The sequence below is a fragment of the Lutjanus erythropterus genome, chromosome 1 (genome assembly GCF_056507025.1).
Source record: "Lutjanus erythropterus isolate fLutEry1 chromosome 1, fLutEry1.hap2, whole genome shotgun sequence".
NCBI classification, from domain to species: domain Eukaryota; kingdom Metazoa; phylum Chordata; class Actinopteri; order Lutjaniformes; family Lutjanidae; genus Lutjanus; species Lutjanus erythropterus.
In genome coordinates this window covers 39,808,065-39,829,709 of record NC_139317.1, presented here as the reverse complement: position 1 = coordinate 39,829,709, position 21,645 = coordinate 39,808,065, and positions in this window count along the sequence as shown.

Here is a 21,645-nt window from a genome sequence, read left to right as displayed (position 1 = left end):
GAAATTAGAATCTAATAGAGACTTGTCAGAGTGTCGTCACAAAGTACTTAACCGGCCATTGGGAGATACATGCCACCATGTTGAAGGAGTGACAGCAAAATCAAAGACTGAAATACTATTGCTCTATATACTACTGTTGAAAATTACATCACGTAACTCTTATTCAGTGTACCATTATTCTCTATTTTGGCAATCTTGCCTTCATCATTATTTTTTAGTCCAATTTCAGTGGTTTTGTATTGAAAGTCAAACTAGTCTATAACTGTGTCTGTGAATGTTCTCATAATTAGAAATGATTATCATTCTTCAACATGGTGGTTGTGTCTTTCAAAATCACTGGTAATTACCAGGCCGAACCCACAGTCCTCAGATAACAGTGGTAGTCCAGAGAATCTACGACAGACACACTGGATGACATGAGGCGTTGGCACTGAGTGCTTTAATTACTAGGAAATGATTATTTTTATCCTAACCACCAGACATGAAAGACTGTCGTGGTTACAAATTAGATGCGTTTTCTATAAAAAAAAAAAAAAAAAAGGGTTTCTCTTAGCCAAGCGTGCAGTGTGGTTTGAGGATGTCAACAATAGTCTGTTGGTTTGCAAAAACTTTTGTGATCCTTTAAAGATCCCCTGCAAACCATCTACTTCATCAAAAAAAAATGAGTTTCTGTGAATATGCAAATTTTCTAAAATTTCTCTGTTGGACACAATTTCACTGTAAAGTCCATTCTCAGTGTATGTGCTCCGGCAGCTTCAACTGTGATGTAGAAACTAGTTGTGATATCACAAAACGTGCTCGGAGGCCTGCCTCTTAAAATCTGGTTTTCAGTGAGCACAGAAGAACTTTCATCATGTCATTCTGCATACTGAAGCTCACATACTCAACTCTAGAAACTATAAGAAAAATATTTTTGAGTGGAGGCAAACTTTATATCGAACACAAACATCAGATGTACTTTGTGTTTAGTACTAATTAGCAAATGTTAGCACACTAAAATGCTAAACTTACATGATAAACATTGTAAGCATTATACCAACTAAACATCAGCATGTTTTTTTTATTATGAGCATGTTGACATCCTAACATTTGCATTTAGATAAAAGCACCACAGCCTCACAGCTGCTAGCCTGACTCCACACTCTTGCTGACAGTGTAAGTGCCATTCATTTCAGACTACAATGGACATCAACACTTTTATTATTGGCTATGACACTCAAGGATTTCGCCTCACTATCTCAGAAAAGAAAAAAATAGATTTATTTCTGTCACAGCTCTGGGGATATGACACGGGCACATCGGTTGTGTTGCTGTGATCTCTTCAGTATCACGAGTTCATATCCAAGGCAAGTAATAATGAATGAGGCGGTATGGGTGAGTTTTCTGCTTGAGGGCATTTCAACATGTTGTTGGACACAGTTCCAGGCCTTGAACGTGTGGCCGTCACTGTTGGTGCAACACTGTCGCCAGATAAGGACATCAATATTGCACGATTCTGCAAAACCCTGGAAATTCTCAATTTAGACAATATCTGTTTCAACTATGGTATTGCAGAGTTAGGAAGGAGATGATGTTTATGGCAAATAAACAATAGCTAAGGTGTAGTTAGGGTTACCAACCAAAACATGGTTGGAGAATGATCATGGTTAGAGTTACAGTTTTTGTCTAATGCCTTGTTTTTGTTTTGTTGTTGTTGTTTTTTTTAATTTAATTTTATCAATTAAAACATCTTTATCAATAGATGTTTTTGCTCTTCTTCCAGCTGGCTTCGGTTCAGTCAGTTGAACTAACTGGTTGAAGTTTGCCCGTGTTAGATGTGACAGATGGTTCATCCAATCACCTGCCAATTTTTTTGTTTTTTTAAGTGCTTGCCCTTTTCCAAACAGTGTCTATGGACAACTTCTCAGATGGTTCTGTGTAAGAAACGATCTGACATGTCAAGTTAATCAGCAGCTGCTTCAGTTTGAAATTTTTTTACAGTGACTTAGGGACAACAGTTGTTGGGGGGTCATGTTAATGTTGGCAGAACTTTACAAATCTCTGCTGGTTGTATATGACAGTTGTGGTGGCATTGCAGTAGGTGCTTCACCATCTGTTGCCTGATAAGCACTCTGCTATGTGACCTGTTTTGCATATGGTGGCTCAAATGGTGAAAGAACGATTGGCAGTTTCACTGAAAAACAACACAGACAGACACAGACAATTGTACTTACTCTTTTGTACACGTGCCATAACATGTGCCGTTTGCTTGAATGAATGAGAAATTCAAATCTGTGTGAACAACAAACTAATTGTGATTCTCATTCAAGAAGTGAGCCAAAGCAAATGAGCAAACCTCTAAAACAAGGTGAGCCACAGAATCATCTAATACAGACATAATTGCTTGAAACCCTGAGGCAGGTTAGAGCACAGCCACTCCAAGTAACAAGCCAAACCGCTTCCCTAACCTGCCATGACAGAAATCTATATACTGCAGAAGGACCAACATACTTTTCCATAGCACACATTTCAATTTTCAGCTTGAAAGAAGAGGTTTAACGTATTACTGCCAATTTGTGGGAACACAATTATATTTTTAGAATTAAAAAAAAAAAAACAAGGACTAAATCCTAAACACCTTTCCCATAAATCCTGTTTTGTGTAAAAAGATGCTGTTTCCTCATTTGCACCACAGTGCCCGTCCAAGAGAGATGCTTGTTCAGCAAGAAGACGAGGCAGCAATTGGAGTGCGACATGCAGACAAGCAGACAAGGTGTAATCCATAGATAAACACTGACAAGGAGCAAGCAAACAGGAAGCCTGCAGGAGTAAAAGATGGCTGTACCTACAATACACAGAGCCGGCCAGCCAAGTCAAACAAGCCAGCTGGAGGTTGCTACCACAGCTCCATTTACATTACATTTCACATTCACCGTTTGATTGACACTGAGGGGCTCCTGCAAGGATACAATACAAGCCCACACTGTGTGAAGAGCGAGGGCACGTTTCATAGCAACAAACATAATGCATTATGGATTATTATTTATACATTAAACATCACTCAAATACTACTAGATAGATAGATAGATAGATAGATAGATAGATAGATAGATAGATAGATAGATAGATATGCATTTTAATAAATGAGCTGGACTTTGGATCCTTCGACCAGTGCTCTTTGGTGCATTACTGTCTCATTGATACCTCATTAAAATGTCATTAACATCTCCTCCAATCAGTGAGCATGTGGGTTAAACTCAGTGAAGAGAGTCTCTCTGGAGACCAGTTGATTTGTACACTCTAGGAAATAAAGATGCTAACTAGAATCATAACATGATCTTTAGCTTGTCTCAATAGAAGAACCTTTTTTTTTTTTTTTTGATAAAGAATTAAAATAAGAAATATTTTATTCCTGGTGGAAATTCTTTCCACCTTCTGTGGTGTAATGATCTCACAGACGACCCTCTCTGGGGGTTCTATTCAGAACCTGTCTAACTTTGAAGGGTTTTATCCAGAACCCACCGTGGGGATTTTACGAAAAACCTTTTTATATATCAAGGGTTTTATCTAGAACCCACCCAGGGAGTTCTATTGAGAAACTTTATATACGTAGAGGGTTTTATCTAGAACCCACCCAAGGGGTTCTACTGAGAACCCTTTTATATTCTAAGGGTTCTATCTGGAACCCATCCAGGTGGTTCTGCCGAGAACTGATATTATGGTACAAAGAACCCTTGATGAAGGAGTTCTTCAAGGATTTCAACAATCTTAAAAAAAAAAAACCTTTCTTCCAAAAACGGTTCTTTGGATGAAAAGGGTTGTTCATGGAATCTTTAGTCTTAAAAAGAACACTTGAGAAAATCCTTTCATCAAAAAGGGTTCTTCAGAGGCAAATTGTTCTGGGTAGAACCTCAGCCCTTCAGGAAGAACCCTTTTGGAACCCTTATTTCTAAGAGTGCACTGCTGCTGGTCAAATCCTGGTTGAGTTGAGCTGCAATACTCACAAACCTAAAGCAAAAAGAGATGAATCTAAACAAAGGAAACCAATCTCATATTTGCAGGCTGGGATCTGATGTGCTTTTTGAACAGAAACCAGGTGAAATTCACTTTGGGCGATAATAAATTAAATCATTCAGCTGGAGCTCTGTCTGTCTCTCAGTATCCCTGTCTTTCTCTCTGTCCCTGAAAAACAAAACAGATTTTTTTTGTCAGGTTGTCTTTAAATAACTGATTTTTTTTTTTTTTTTTTCCCAAGACGGCAGCCATTTTCATTCTGCACTAGCTGTGACTCTGACTGGATAAGCTAATCAGCTCTCGCCTCAGGGATTACATTCCTTATCATATCTCTGCCACCAGTCAGGTTAAGCATGCTGCCACATTGTAACTCTTTTTAATAAAGCTCCATTTTAAATCAAGATTTGGGTAAAGCCACCCACTCAGTTAATTGGTTTCTATTATATTAGGAGGGATTGTATGGCAGCCAACTCAGTAGGACTGGCTTGGGCTAAAGTGTGTGCAGCACTGCTGACTCACACATGGAGACCTAACAGCTCCAGTTTGCACCATCATTGAAAAGTACTTGGAAACTACTTTAATGCGCGTCTGATAAACGTCAGGGGGTGGGGGTGCAGAGGGTTTGGATTTTTGTAAATGTCATTACTTGGGTCATGGTGACTGTGTCGATGGATGTTATCAGCTCAGCTGCTATCCAGCCCAGAGGATTGTAGAACTATCAGATTCCATCTGTCTAAGAGCGAAAATACAGTGGTGTGAAGTCCCCAACAAGTTGCTTCACAAGTCCAAGCATTAGGGAAGAGATTCATGCCTCAAACACTCATCAAATCACAACAAAATATGATTGAAAGTGTGAATAGAATTTCTTCTCAAGGCCAGATTTTACCTGTATGAACTCATGTACGCACACATAAGTAAACACATTTCACAGACAATAAATTCATCAGATAACTGAAAAGATTAACCTGTATAGAGCAGGTTGACTGCACATGTAGGGGACACCAGCAAGGGCTGTAACACTGGGTCCGTTGTAACACCGTCAGTTTGAACATTTAGGAAACAGCTGTGGTTATGTCACCAATATTGTACACTTCCACTTCTTTTCTGAGCTCACAGGGAGAGTCACATGTCTCTGTGAGCACCATTTTGGATTTTACAACCAAATAATTGATTTTCAGGTAAGAAAGTAATTTTTTATCAACATTATTTTTGCATAATGTTCATTTTATTGTACTTGACTTACATAGACTAAAGTATCAGTTTGTCTAGTTCAATGATTTGTATTCATGCTACCTTCAAGCCCACGTGCTAAAACAGTTAGCTATGTAACGGCTGCTCAGGGTACAGATAGTTCATTAAAATGATGAGAATTTCTGCATTGTGTGTGTGGAACACTTTGCAAATTTGAGGCCAAAAGAACTGTGGGCCAAGTGTGTATGTTGTCCGTTCTGGGCCAACAAAGCCTGCACCCAAAGGCACCATCTAGATTTGCAACAACTGTGACAGTGACCGAACCCTTATGACCCAGTCAGGAACACAGTCCACACACACAGTGTTTTTTTGTCACTTTAAATTGTTCAAAACAGTTTTTTCTTTAATCAAGTTCTTTCATAAATCGTGCAGTTGAATCTTAAATCAGCAAATGACCCTCTTTGTTACATCTATCCCAAGCTGGTGTTACAACTCACCCCATTAGTGGGGCAGGTTGTAATGACAAAACTCTTTGTATTTGACACATACTCACATAATCTGTGATTGTGTAGTAAATGTCCAATTGAATTTTATTTGTAGCGGACAAATATGAGACCATTTGTCAAAGGTTGAGAGATCTGATACAAACAACCACTGAGGTACTGATGGTCAAACAAGTGTTACTATCATCCCTGGTCTCCCCTGCACTTTGCACAGCTATAAAGTTATCCAGGACACGTCAAACCTAGTTATTGTTCATTCAGCTGCTGTTTGATATCAGATGTCCTTTCATTAGTGCAACATACAAAGTAGTTACTCAGGCACAGCTGGCTACATCAACCAAGGCACAAATTAGACATTCTGATTGCAGTGGGAATACATATGTCCCTGCCTCTTTTACACTAAAATTTAGTTTCTCATACTGAGTGTGTGTCTCTTTCAGCTACTGCCTCTTAAAAAAACAGGAATTCAGCTGTCCTGTTATGTCATTTGAGCCTCTCCTGCCCGCACATTAAACTGAACAGCACTTTCTGGTTGCCAAATATTTGATTTACAGGGACTACAGGACAAAAGACTTTAAAGTTACAATATAATCCTTCTCGATTTTCATGAATTCAAGCCCCATTTGTGATACTATTCATGGCCGGCATTGTTTCAGCAATAGCCATTCAATATACAGTAATTGCATAATGTAATTACCTCTCCATATAGTGGTTTTCATTGTTTGTGTTGGAGTCAAACTGCCTGTAAATGCACAGGAAACAAAGTGTGCAACAGTTACTGTTTACTGTCATTTTATCTCATCATCATCAGCCTGTTCCTCTTCTAACACTATATGAGAGCAGTTTTTAACTACTGCAAATGCAAACTGAACATTTCCACTGTTGTTGCTACTTCACATTAAAAGCATTCATTTGGAGAAAGACAGAGTGGCTTTTATTGTGAAACAGGAAGTGTAATGTATATTATCACAGATGTTATCACTGACCAAGACTGTAATGGAAGGAATGACTATATTAGCTGCTACTGGCATAACACACCCAAATCTTTTACTGAGCTGTCAGAAGTTTAGCTGCATTGTGGGTAATGCTAGGCAACAGGTTTTGACAGGGAAGAAGAATTTGGGTTGAGAAAGAATGATATGTTTTTTGTTGTTGTTGTTGTTTTTTTTAGATCAAGTCTGACAACAATAAATCAGCTGAGTTCTCTTTTTAGGGTCCAGTGTGTAAAACTATATTTTCATTAGTGTATAATTACCTGAAAATAAGATTTGTTGTGTTTTTGTTACCTTAGAATGAGCCCTTCACTGTATGTCTACAGAGGGCATGGTGTTCTTCCTGTTAGGTTCAGAGTTTGGCCAGGACCCCAGACGCAGAGAGCGAGATAAAGCAGTTCTCAAAGAGTTTATTGTTTCACAAAAAAGCAAAAAACAACGGAAGGCGAGGGCAGGTGCTGGACGCGGTCGGCTGGCTGGCGCAGCGGGGTCGGCAGGAGGGGAACCGTGCTGGCGAAGGATCAGGAGCATGAGAGCTGCACCCACGGTCGGAAGAGGAACTGAAGGCTGCACAAAAACACTGTTGATTAGAGTCACGAAGGAAAAAACACCAAAAATCCACTAGAAAGCTTGCTGCGCTACATTACCGACAACGACTGAATAGTCCGGCACAGGAGTGGAGACTAGGCCAAGCTCATATACCCGGGGAAGTGCACTGATGAGAGCCAGGTGCGTCTCATTATGCTGAGCCAGCCAATGACCGCCGCCGCTGCCACACACACTGCCCTGGAAGGAAAGGGGAGGGGGGAAAAAGGGAAACAAGGAAAACCGAAACACCAAGAACACCAAAACAAATCCAAAAAACTCAACAACCATGACATTACCCCCCCCTCAACGGACGCCACCCGGCGGCCTGCCAGGCTTGCCAGGAAAGTCCCTGTAAAAGTCATTAATAAGGTCCGGATCCAGAATAAAAGAACGGGACACCCATGACCGTTCTTCCGGACCATACCCCTCCCAGTCCACCAAAAACTGGTATCCCCGGCCCCGTCTGCGGACGTCCAGCAACCGCCGGACAGTGTAGGCAGGGTGGTCATCAATGAGCCGGGGGGGTGGAGGGGGTTCGGCCGGAGGGCACAGAGCACTGGTGGACACAGGCTTCAACAGGGAAACGTGAAAGGCCGGGTGAACATTAAGGGCTGCGGGCAATTTGAGTCTCATCACACTGGGATTGATTACCTTCTCAATTTCAAAAGGACCGATGTACCTGGGGGCTAGCTTCCTGCTCTCCGTCTGCAGAGGGAGGTCGCGTGAGGAAAGCCACACCTTTTGACCCGGCTGATAGTGGGGGGCAGGAGCGCGACGTCTGTCCGCCAATCGTTGATTGCGAGCCGCAGTCCGCGTGAGAGCCGCCCTTGCCTCCCGCCAGACCCGCCGTGCCCGCCGGAGGTGCTCCTGAACGGACGGAACTGCCACTTCGGTCTCCTGGATGGGGAAGAGGGGAGGTTGGAAACCCACAGAGGCCATAAAGGGGGACATACCTGTGGCTGAGCTGACCAGAGAGTTGTGGGCGTATTCCACCCAGGGAAGATGGGTGGACCAGGAGGCGGGATGTCTAGCGGTGACGCACCGGAGAGCTGACTCGAGGTCCTGGTTGGCCCGCTCCGTCTGGCCGTTGGTTTGGGGGTGGTATCCAGACGAGAGGCTGGCTGAAGCTCCCAGAGCCTGGCAGAAGGCCCTCCAGACCTGGGAGGAGAACTGGGGACCCCGGTCCGAAACTATGTCCTGAGGTATACCATGAAGTCTGAACACATGTTGGACGAGGAGGTTGGCCGTCTCTAGGGCTGAGGGGAGTTTGGGCAGAGGAACAAAATGCACAGCTTTGGAAAAACGATCAATAATGGTAAGAATTACTGTGTTACCCTCTGACGGTGGGAGTCCAGTGACGAAGTCCACTGCAACATGAGACCAAGGGCGATGGGGGATGGGTAGTGGACGTAGGAGGCCAGCAGGAGTCTGGTGGGAGGATTTGTTGCGGGCACAGACGGAGCAGGCGGAAACATACTCCTTGGTGTCAGACGTTATGGAGGGCCACCAGAAACTGCGTCGGAGCAAGGAGAGGGTGCGATGAAACCCAGGATGACAGGCGACTTTGGAAGCATGTCCCCACTGGAGCACAGGAGTTCTGGCGGCGGGTGGAACAAACATCCGGTTGGGAGGGCAGCTCTCGGGAATGGGTTGATCTTGTTGAGCCTCCTGCACGACTTGCTCAATCTCCCACCTGGCCGCCCCCACCACGCAGGAGGAAGGGAGGATGGTCTCCACAGGTGTGTCTTCCACCGGTGGAGTAAACAGTCTGGATAAGGCGTCGGGCTTAACATTCCTGGAACCAGGGCGGTAGGTGAGGGAGAACCGGAACCGACCCAAGAACAGGGCCCACCGAGCCTGCCGGGAGTTTAGTCGACGTGCAGACCGTAGATAGGAGAGGTTCTTGTGGTCAGTCCATACCGTAAAAGGGTGCGTGGAACCTTCCAACCAATGCCTCCACTCCTGGAGAGCCAAGACCACAGCGAGGAGCTCCCTGTTGCCCACGTCGTAATTTTTCTCTGCTGGGGTGAGCCGACGAGAGAAGAAGGCACAGGGGTGCATTTTGTGGTCAACTGGGGAGCGTTGAGAGAGGACAGCCCCTACCCCAGAGTCAGAGGCGTCGACTTCGACCACGAACGGTAATGCAGGATCTGGATGGGAAAGCACAGGTGCAGAGGTAAACAGGCACTTTAATCGGTCGAAGGCAGCATCGGCTGCCTGCGACCACACAAAGGGGAGCTTGGAGGAGGTCAATTGAGTGAGTGGGGCCGCTACTTGGCTGTAATTGCGAATGAACCTCCTGTAAAAATTTGCAAACCCCAAAAACCTCTGGAGGTGTTTTCTGGTGGCGGGGACAGGCCACTCGGCCACCGCTTGAACTTTGGCCGGATCCGCCTTCAGCTGTCCCCTTTCCACCACGAACCCCAAAAAACTGACAGATGTGACATGGAATTCGCATTTCTCTGCTTTCACAAAGAGTCTATTCTCTAATAGTCTTCTTAAAACCAGCTTTACATGCTGGACATGTTCATCAAGGTCTCTGGAAAAAATCAAGATGTCGTCTAAATAAACAAACACGAACCTATTAAGCATGTCCCTTAAAACGTCATTGATCAAAGCCTGGAAAACAGCTGGTGCATTGGTCAGACCAAAGGGCATAACCAGGTACTCGAAATGTCCCAGGGGGGTGTTGAACGCCGTTTTCCACTCATCTCCTTCCTTAATCCTGATGAGGTGGTAGGCGTTACGGAGATCTAGCTTGGAGAAAATGGTTGCTTGGTGCAAGGGGCCAAAAGCGGAATCAATCAGAGGGAGTGGGTACTTATTTTTCACTGTAATGTCATTTATCCCCCTGAAGTCTATACAAGGGCGCAGGGTTTTGTCTTTCTTTTCAACAAAGAAAAAACCCGCTCCCACTGGGGAAGAGGAAGGGCGGATTAGCCCCGCAGCTAACGAGTCTGTGATGTACTGCTCCATGGACTCTCTTTCAGGCTTGGACAAATTGTACAGTTTTTGAGATGGAAATGGGGCTCCAGGGAGCAGTTCAATGGCACAGTCATAGGGACGGTGTGGGGGAAGAGAAAGCGCTTTGTCCTTGCTAAAAACCTCCTGAAGATCATGGTACATGGGGGGAATGGAGGACAAGTCAATAGGTTCGGTAGGCACAGGTGGCGAGGAGGCACTGGAGGGAATGGCAGAGTGAAGACAATGGGAATGACAGAACGTACTCCAATTGGTAATGGCCGAGGCGGACCAGTCAATATGGGGGTTGTGCAACTTTAACCAGGGGAGCCCCAGAACCAGAGGTGAAGTGGGAGAGGGAATGATTAACAGCGAAATTACTTCCTGATGATTACCAGAGAGCAGCAGGGTCACAGGGGCAGTACGGTGGGTGACACTAGCCAGTAATTGTCCACTCAGGGTGAGAACGTTCCTAGGCTCAGGGAGAGGCTCAATAGGAAGGTTCGCTTGACTACACAGTTCAGAGTCAATAAAATTGTCATCAGCTCCACTATCGACCAGTGCCTGCAGTGGTATCGTGTTATGTGGGAGTCTGAGCATACCTTGTAGTTGAACTCGGGTGGAGGGAGAGGAGGAAGAGATAGTACGGCTCACCAGCGCCCCCTCCGTGGCTGATGAGCCTCCCCTTTTGGCAGTTGAGGACAGGTGGCGAGGAAGTGGCCAGGCTGACCACAGTAGATGCATAGCCGGTGCAGTAATCGGCGCTCCCGTTCTGCGGGAGACAGTCTGGCTCGACCCAACTGCATGGACTCCTCTTCGTTAGGGACGGAGGAAAAACCCGCACGAGGAGCGGGAGCAGGCACGGGGGTGAGGTCCCGGGGAATCCCGCGTTGCGGAGTGGACACCGGAGGGTAGTTGGAAACCACAGGAGGAGGGGCGCCCTGTCTCCCTATTCTCTCCCTGCATCTCTCACGTAGCCGGTTATCGAGTCTAATGGCTAATGAGATTAATTCGTCAAGAGACTGGGTCTCGTCTCGTGCTGCCAATTCGTCCTTAATATTATCAGCTAATCCCAAGAGAAAAACACTTTGCAATGCGCGCTCATCCCAGCCGCTTTCGGCTGCCAAAATGCGGAAGTCGATAGCGTACTGGGAGACTGGCGCTGTACCCTGGCGGAGGGAAAGGAGCCGGCTGCTGGCTTCTTTCCCTTGGACCGGGTGATCAAAAACCTTGCGCATCTCATTAACAAAAGAGGAATAAGACTGAGTTACCGCCGAATTAGTGGAGATAGCCAAAGCCCAGGAGGCAGCCCGATCTGTTAACAAACTCATAATGAAGGCAATTTTCGATCTATCTGTGGCGTAAGTCTGGGATTGCTGTTCAAACACTAAAGTACACTGAAGCAAGAACTGACTACATGCCCCTAAATCTCCCGAATACCTGACCGGGGTGGGGATGTATGGTTCCCGGGAGAGGACGGGTGGAGGAGCCGGAGTCGCCAAGGAGGGAGCCGAGGAAGGAGGAAGATTCCCAGGAGGAGCCAAACTGGGGATCTGACTGACGGCCTGATCCATGCGGCTGCCGAGCTGGGATACGCTGGTCACCAGGGTCTGGAGAACGCCTTGGATCTCGTGGATGGCTTCCCCCATCTGGCCAACACGTGCTCCTTGAGAGGATAGCGCCTGCCGTAATTTATCTGTCTCCGCGGGGTCCATGATTTGGCCGGACTATTCTGTTAGGTTCAGAGTTTGGCCAGGACCCCAGACGCAGAGAGCGAGATAAAGCAGTTCTCAAAGAGTTTATTGTTTCACAAAAAAGCAAAAAACAACGGAAGGCGAGGGCAGGTGCTGGACGCGGTCGGCTGGCTGGCGCAGCGGGGTCGGCAGGAGGGGAACCGTGCTGGCGAAGGATCAGGAGCATGAGAGCTGCACCCACGGTCGGAAGAGGAACTGAAGGCTGCACAAAAACACTGTTGATTAGAGTCACGAAGGAAAAAACACCAAAAATCCACCAGAAAGCTTGCTGCGCTACATTACCGACAACGACTGAATAGTCCGGCACAGGAGTGGAGACTAGGCCAAGCTCATATACCCGGGGAAGTGCACTGATGAGAGCCAGGTGCGTCTCATTATGCTGAGCCAGCCAATGACCGCCGCCGCTGCCACACACACTGCCCTGGAAGGAAAGGGGAGGGGGGAAAAAGGGAAACAAGGAAAACCGAAACACCAAGAACACCAAAACAAATCCAAAAAACTCAACAACCATGACACTTCCATGTTGCACAGCCTTGTGTCTACAGTAGCCCAGAATGGACAAACCAAACACTGGATCCAGATATGGCATTTTGCATTTTTTGTGAGATTCACGTCACCATATCCTACACATTTTCCTACACGGGAAGGTGAGGCAAGCAGTAGTCACTTGGTTGCAATCTGTGACTCATGACTGGACACCACTAAATCCTACACATTGGTCCTTTAAGAACTAAGGGATGTGACCAAAAATTAAGCACTGTGTATGTGTCTGTGGATATGAGCGTGAACGTAAAATATCACATTATTTCACAAGGTGAAATCTGATATATTCTCATGATTTTGTCATAATACAACAACAAAGATGGTGGAGTATATCTGGCGTCTATACTGCAACAAAGGCCTTCACTTTCAAGACATAATTAAGATCTTGATCAGCAGCTACGAGTCACAGTAGTACCATCTTTTTATAACCAGAACATGAATTTTTAAAGTATGAGTGTAGGAGTGTATACAGGTGTCACATAAGGAAGCAGAAGCAGTCCATAACTCTGACAGTCACTGCCTGACATTTCCCATCATGCTGCACAGACAGCTAAACCTATAATCCGGCAGCGTTACACGTTCTTTAAGTCAGCACAACAGGATATACTGGCTTTTCTTTTTTTAATAGGAAACATTATGGCTGTTATTAAGATACTTTTTAAATAGGTCATAAAATCTGTGTGCAACTGATTTGTGTCAAGTGTCAAGTTTCAAAACTTGATTACACAGTTGCACAGGTACAGGGTGCAGTTTTGCATGTACTGTGTGCAGTGGCTTGCTTGATTATGCTGTTCCTCTGAGATGTGAGGTGGGAGGAATAATCCAAACATTAAGAAGCTCCTACACAGATTAAAAGAGGCCTGTCATCGAATGCTCACTGAATAATTTCCAACGGTGAGACAAGAAGAACGGCAACAAAATGAAAATCTTTAATATCAGCTCTATAGCCAAACATATAATTTCTGTGCAGTGCTACTTTCTCTACGACATTAAACCTTTAGTAGGAAATCACTGAGAAGAGTGCGGGCACAAGAGCTTAGTGTGTTTAAAGCTCCACAACTGTGCCGTGTTGTACGCCCATGAAGTGGTGAGGGAGATTGAACTCAGCCTCAGGAAATGAGAGCTCTGCCCCGACGTCACCTTTCACTGGTCACCTTCACCTTCTCGACAACCCTTAGCGTCCTTGGAGGGGATGAATTGTTTGCCCACAGCAGACAAATATGAGCAGCCATTCACCACAACTGTTCAGATAACATCCACAGTCTGACAGTGGACAGGGCCTCAACATGATTCACAAGAGCAGCAACAGTAAGCATTTAAAATTTCAGACTTCCCCGGAGCCTCAAGACAGAGTTATACCTCTTCATTAGGTTTTGTTGCACTGCCTCCTCAGTGTAACCATCATTCTAGCAAGATCAGTCCATGTTTCTGGTGCTGGCAGTATTTGTTGACAGTGACAACATGTAGCAGGATGAAGAAAATGAAAATTACTCTCCTACATAGTAACGCTAGGCAAATTTGCATTTACATATTCAGGCCCAGAGCGAGGATTTCAGACATACTGACGTCACAAGGCTAAATTCCTCCAGCACAGAGCAGTCCTGTCTATAAAATGCATTTTTTTTCATTTAACTGAATTATACTTGTTTATAAATTTGACCTCCACATGTTTTAAAGCTGTCATGTCATTACTAGGAACAGAACTCTAACTGATGGAGTATTTCTGCACCAAAGGTGCAATATGGAAGCCTCTAGCATTCGAAAATGAGCACTGCAGTCCAAATAACAAGCTGGAGCCATAGACAGTATATTAAGTAGATTTAATCCATATTTAATATACAATCTGTGCTTGAAGCTAGTTGTTTCCCTTAGTCCCGTCCTCCCCAGGCTTGAAGCTCAGGCTGGTTAGTTGCAGTCTGCAGGAACACTGAACCTACGCACAACGCCAGATGAACCAACATTATACTTTGACAATGACAAGAGATGACAACTCCGCCACTGTAAGCTGATTAGCTGTTTATGACTGTCAGTTGTCTGTCAATGTAAAGCTGTTATTCTGAAAACAAAAGCTCCCTGCTCCGAAAATACACCGTGGAGTTGGAGTTCAGTGACTGCTTGTCTTAAAGGAGCAACATGTAGCAATAGCATGTGCAGCAGTCCAAATAGTGCGCTGGAGCCAAAGACTGTTATTAATTCTATTTAATATACAATCTATGGTTTAAGTGAGTTGTTTGCCCCATCCTCCCACAGACAGGCTCTGCAGACTGCAGGAGGAAGGAGCGCAGGACACATGCAGTATGGTAAATTGACAATATCAGGTGACGGCGAGTCCTGCACTGTGAGCTGATCAGCTGTTTATAACTGTTACTGTCTATCAATCCAAAGGTACGCCTGTTATCCTGGAAACAAAAGCCCACTACTCTGAAAATACACACTCTGGAGTTGGAGTTCAGTGACTGCCTGTCTCACTGACTGCCAGACTCCATTAGCATATTGCTCAATTTAACCGTCACCATCTGATCCTTCGAAAAGATTATTAATGATTTCTTACAACTCATAAACAGACACTTACTCAGTGACAATTTGGCATTAATCTGAACTCCAGCATGAATTATTACAGTAAGCATATTCCTTATTTTTCCTTTAACACCAGAATCTGGCTTCTAAAATGTAAATTACATTTAAGTATTGAATATAAACTCATCAAGTCAGCCAGAAACCTAGTAAATCAATTTCCACTTCAGTCCCTCTCACTGTGATTAGAACACAAGATACCAAAGTAATTAAAAGAATGTAAACTTAACATTAGAGTCAGTGGGTTAAATTAATTAACTAAAACTATAAGTCAAAATCAACCATGCACATGTCTACAGGGGGGACCACTGAAACAGTTTGAGTGGTCCCAGCCACTCCCAGATGTCAGCCATGATGGGGGTAACAAAAGACAGGTCTCACTCCTGTCACTTTAGGCCCATTCGGTGAACAGCTGAGGCATGGAGGGTGGCAGGAAAACAAGCTGTGGGTGCATTTATCACAATCTACTGCTCCTGCAGTCTGTAGTAGCTTTTAGTAGAAAGAGAAAAAGCTGGATGAGAAGCTGGGGTAATAGAATAATTTTGCATGAGCAAAGACGGACAAGAGGGCATCATTGTCATTGCCGATGTGGGTAGCATGGAGTCATCTTCTTTTGCCAGGGGTAGGAGGGCCGGCCCCCCGAACACATCCTTTCTGGCACAGAAGGTCGTCACTATCATTGTGTTCCGACTGCAGCTCCAGGGAGTAACCAAAATATCTGTAACACTGCCGGCACCTCTCTGCAAAAAGAACAGTCTAGCTCGTCCACTACACATGTGTTTAGCGCTGAGGCACTAGAAGCATTGCTCATGGGGATAAGCAATTGCCTGCAGACCCAAGGATGACAGCTAATGGCGTTTCAGACCAAGCTGTCCTTGGCTACGCTTTTGCTTCTGCAGGTAAAGAGAAGCGGATGCAGGATAGAGGTGTTCTTATATAGATATAGTCATAATATTATGAGCTGAAAAAGTCCTTTTATGACACTTACTTTCATTTTAAGGCTGCACACATTAACATTTCTAATTAAAAATTGGTCGAATTATGTGCATAATGACAGTGGCTGCTTGTAATGAACCCACAGATATTTGTCACCCTCTCTGCAGTACCCCGGCGTCTAAGTGTGACAAGTTTAAACATAGCTAATACACTAATAGTCTATTTTAAGTTAAACATATAGTCAGTGCATGGTCTGTAATGCTCTTAAAGGGACAGTTCACCACAAAATCAAATATGTTTTTCCCCCTGGCCTGTAGTGCTATTTATCCATCAATATTGTTTTGGTGTGAATTGATTTGATTTGACGATATCGGCTGTAGAGATTTCTGCCTCTCCAATACAATGGAATTAGATGAAACTAGTCCAGTGGTGCTCAAAGCCCAAAACACTACATCTGAAAAATTCAACAGTAATGTCTCTTTCCAAAAATCATGATCAAGATAATCCACAGACCTTGTTGTGAGCAGTTTCATGTAGGAACTACTTTCTTCCTAATAGAAAGAAAATATTTCCTACATGAAACTGCTCACATTGATATCTGTGGATTATCTTGGGTAACTGGGTCATGATTTTTTGGAAAAGGTATGTATTGTTTTTTGGTGCTCCAAAACTCTGACACAAAATGTGATACATGTAGTTTACACAGTAAAATTGTCACAGTTTGTTTAGATTTAGGCCACAAAACTACTTGTTTAGGTTTAGGAAAAGTTGTTGTTTGGGTTAAAATAACCACATTATGATTCACACATGACTCAAACCCCAGTCTCCCGCCTAAAAGTCCAGTGCTTGTTTGAGCCGTCCATCCACCCCACTTCCTCCAAATACAGACTTTCTCACTTCTTTAACTTCCTCTGTCATGCTCACTGTGTGGTGGCACAGGGCATCACCTAACAACAAACAGGCATATCAGTCAGAATAAGCTGCTTGCACAATCAACCAACACGCACATTTTTCTGGTGAGGATGGGCTGTTTGGTTCAGTCTCACAGCTCTCATCATTGCTTTCCAGCAGCAGCAGACAGCTGTTTTCAGCAAAAAACAGTCTGATGAACCCAGTGTACATGACCTGCTCAGCACCAAATAAAGTTAGGGACTAGCTGCTGAATGTGACTAAAGACTAAAAGACTAAAACCAATAAAAGTAGACTGCACAATACACAACTCCAAATGAATGCTAATGTTGCTCTGTTTCTGGATGTGGATGTGGATGTGTAAGGCATTGTTTGTCTCTCTCGCTCTCTCTCTCAGCTGTTGCTTGAGAAAGTTGCCTCAGTTAACTTGGACAAACTGTTGGTTTGTGGCTTTATTAGCTAGCTAACTACCCATGGTGCTAATTTAGCAATGCAACTGAAGTGAAAAACATGGAACTCTGCTGTCTTATTCAAGATACCCTCCATCTGTGCTCTGTGTGCAAGCCAGATGTGTTCACAACAGGACCTGGTAGCTACCTGAGCAGATAATTATAGCTAACTGACAAGCTTACACTCCATGAAAACCAACTCATTTAGATGCATCAGTGATGATCAGTTTAAAGTAAAAGAACAGCAGAATTTCTTTTTTAGCCGATATGAGAGGATGAATCCTGTTTTGTATTACCAGACATAGTGCGAGACAGTGCACCTGCCATGCACCCACGTTACTGTATTTTGGATAAAGATGTCCACAAATAAGTTCAAACTGTCCCACGAATTTCCACAATTCATAAGAATTGTACCCGATGAGTTTTAACATTCGTGTTGTGGATATTTCAATGCCATTGGACCATCTGGTCACGAACATGTTGGAAAGGTGATTCATGAAAAATGCCATCTGCCCCTCTGGTGCTTTAGTCAGACAGTATACTATTGCTATTTCTGAAACAGCGCTAAGCATGACAGATTCCTCAGGAACATGTGAGTTTCCCACCACCTCCTCACTTAAAATCCTGAGCTCTGCTGATGACAATTCTGACAGCCGTCATATCCACAGCAAACTCACAAGTCGGCAAGAAAGCCAGCATGCTGTGTGATAAATCTGCATTACTGGGGTAAAGAAATCATTTTTATCAAGTCCGTATTAATTTGAAGTAAATAAAGTCAGCACACGCAGGCTCGTGACAAGCAAAGCCACTCTTGAGTCAATGTTTAATGTTTTAAGTGATTGAGCTGAGCATAATCAAACTGTCTGGAGCTGAATGAGCCACATCTGCAGCTGCTTCAGTCTCTTTCTGTTTTATAAGTGCTTTTCATCTCGGAAAAGGCAATTCCAGTGTTATAGTTTGGACTCTGAGACAGTCACTTTTCCCTTTTAGCATGCTTGATTTGCTCTCTGTGATTAATCCATTACTTTTTCCATGGGACTTGTGTTGATAAAGTCAGAGTCCCAAGCCCGAGGCAGAGCTGGAATAACGGGGTGGTTGGCCCAGTCTTCATCACAGCAACAGTCAAGGTTCCTCCTAGGTTCTTTGATGTGGGCGGCTCTGAATAAGCAGGTGGGTGGACTGGAAATATGTTCATTAAACAGCACTGGAATGACTACAGCAACTACTTTGATCTGGAAAGAGAGAGAGGCATAACGTAGAAAGAGTGGGATGGGGGAAAGAAGATCTCCTTGATCATGAAAAGAAAAGTTCATTTTGTTTTGGAGAATTTTTCGGTACTTTTAGTTATTACTTGAATTTTATATCAAATTGAATTACTTTAAATGATTTTAATGCTTTCAATATTATGATCATATTGCAATTTAAACGGCATTGTGTCATCAATGTGGAGCCTCCCTCTTTTGAAGCCCTTTTCACGTTCAACTGTAATAATTTGAATAAAAAGTAATCTTGATTTGAACCTGGTGGATTGCTGATACCGCCGAATTAGTTCAGATTATTTGAAGTGCATGAGTCACTTATCAAGTGAAAAGCTATTACTTACAGTAACAGCACTGAATCTAAGCTATGTACTGCTATGGACAGGGTCAGCAGTGACACATATTTTAGCTGCTTAAAGGAAGGCCACCAAAAAAAATCAATATTGGATTAAGTGTATGCTATATTTAGAATATTTTCACTGCTTTGCCATGGTGTCAGATAGTCTTTTCTGATGGGAAACAACCGTTATTTCAGACAAGTATCGCAGTCTTATTCTCAACCAAACTCCATTGACAAGGGAAGTCGCTGGTCTACCGCTGCCTCGATCGGTCAGTTTTTTGTGTCAGTTACTGACTTCAGTGTTTTAAAAGATTAGTTTGAAGTCACAGAAGTCTCACAATAACTCAAACAAACTAAGAGATGACGTTAACAGTAGACCAGCAATTCACATGTTCTGCAAGATAAAATGACAGATTTCATCAGTGCAGTCTGGTTGAGTGAAAGGACGGAATGTTTAACTTGTATAAACAGCATTTACCTGTTGAAAAAGGCTGTCTAACAGCAAGGTAAAGTAGTGAACATATTCTAAAAATATCATACACTTAAACTGATATTGATTTTTTTAGGTGGGCCCTTTTTAAGTGACAAAAAAGATTTAAATTGCTGACCCTGCACCTCTTTGCTTCTCCTAACTAGAAGCACAGTGACTGCCATCTACTGTTGTGATCCAAACTGTCCCTTTAACCACCCCACATCCCGAGGTCATTAAAAAAAAACTGTGACAGTATAACCAGTCTACACATTTTCCCTTAACTGGAACACCAGCTGAAATGTGAGTATTTCCCTTCACACTGAACATTGCAACACGATACAGCATGCAGGCCGAGAGTAGCTGTGCCTTTGCCGATTAGTGTCACAGATTAGTGTACCTTATCAAGTCATTTAACTCTCACCTCATCACTTATTTAAACTCATTTAAAGTGATTCCTTGCAACAATTTGAGTCTGACTGACCAGATCCAACAAAGCTTAGAGGACAGTGCTTTGAGAAGATTTGAGCTGAATGGATAAACTGCTAAACTATAAACTTTAGTGGAAATGATCGTTGAGAAAGACCTCAGACAAATGAGACCAGGTGACTGCAGGTTGAAACACTTTGACTGGCTGGACAACCTGGGTTTAAGAACAATCACAGTTTCAAGGGGCTTCATGCTTAAGTCCAAAAAACTGGGAAAACTACACCCACCATACTTAGAGAGTTAATGAGTACAAAAAAAAAAAAACTCCCACTGTCCCGTCAAGCGTATTAAAATAATTGATAGCTACACCAAATACGTGAATGAAGAATATAAAGACAATGCAGCCAGACTTCCACTGACCAACTACTACCTCCTACTTCCTAACTATCCTCCATCTGATCTCCGTGTGTTGCCAATTTCCAAGTCCCCTGCTCCATGAAACACAGTCAGCGTTCAGAGCTAATAGGCTACTGCTATATGATGGAAAACTTTGAGAAAGTTGGACTATGCAGTAAGGCAGCAGGGTTCTTTGGGTCAATTTGTGGATCAAAATAATAAATATTCAACAAGTAACTTTTGGAAAACTCAAAGAATAAACATGCATCTGTCTGCTAGAGACACTATACACTGACCCAGCTTCATTAGCCATTTTGCAGATTTTGCCATTTTACTATCTGAAGGTCAATTAAGGCCTATCTGATGACTCTGACTGTCTTAAAATGTTTGACAAGCTCACAGTTTTTAGACCAATAGGCCTGGATGCTTTTTTAAAAGGCTGACTCCCCACTGTTTAAGCATGCATGAGATTTTGTGTGCAGTGGACTCAACGTGAGAAACAAATGTTTGAAAAATTGCTAACAATAATTCAGTGTTGCATGAGAGGAGCCTTTTGACCCTTTTCCTTCACTTTCCATCTGGAAATGAGTAGCGTGTTACCACGTTACAACTTGAACTTGTGAAAGTGTGTTAATTCCTGTAGGTGCACTGTGCAGTAAGTGATTTTCATGGTGGAAGGCTAAAAATACCCTTCACTATAATATTTTCTATAGTCTTTGCTTATTCTGCTGTGAGAAGAGTGGGAGTATGGAACTGCTGTGGCAGTTTGTACTGAGTGTGGTGTGTAGATGCCTGAGTGTCGGCGATGGCTGTTTGCTTGACTTGGAGTTTCATTAATCAGTGATCAAGGACACACAAAAAAGTGGAGTCACCGACAATATACTGATAGTTTGGAGGAGGAAAATCTATCTGGTTGACTTTCAACTGAGAAACGTCTTATTCAACCTTTGTGAAAAGACAGTCCAGCACAGAAAGAGTTTTCAGTTTCTGACTTGTTCCCCAGAGGCCCTTCATGCGGTGTGTATACAGACTAACAACTAGAGGAGACCAGGGAGTGTTGTAACACTGACAGTGTTACACTAGTTAATGTGCCGCAGCAAATCCATCGATGTGCTATATTCCTATTTAATTTTTGAGTTCATGGGTGGCATGTCTCTGTGAGCAACACTGTGGATTTTTCAACCAAATAAATGAGTTTCAGCAAAGAAAGTAAACTGTTTTATCAAGATAATTCTTGCGTACTTTTCATTGTATTGTAGATACAAGAGTTTGACTTACATAACCTGAAGAAGCATGTTCTCTAGTCAAATGTGATGCTCTGCATTCAAGGTACCATCAAGCCTACATGCTACAGTTAGC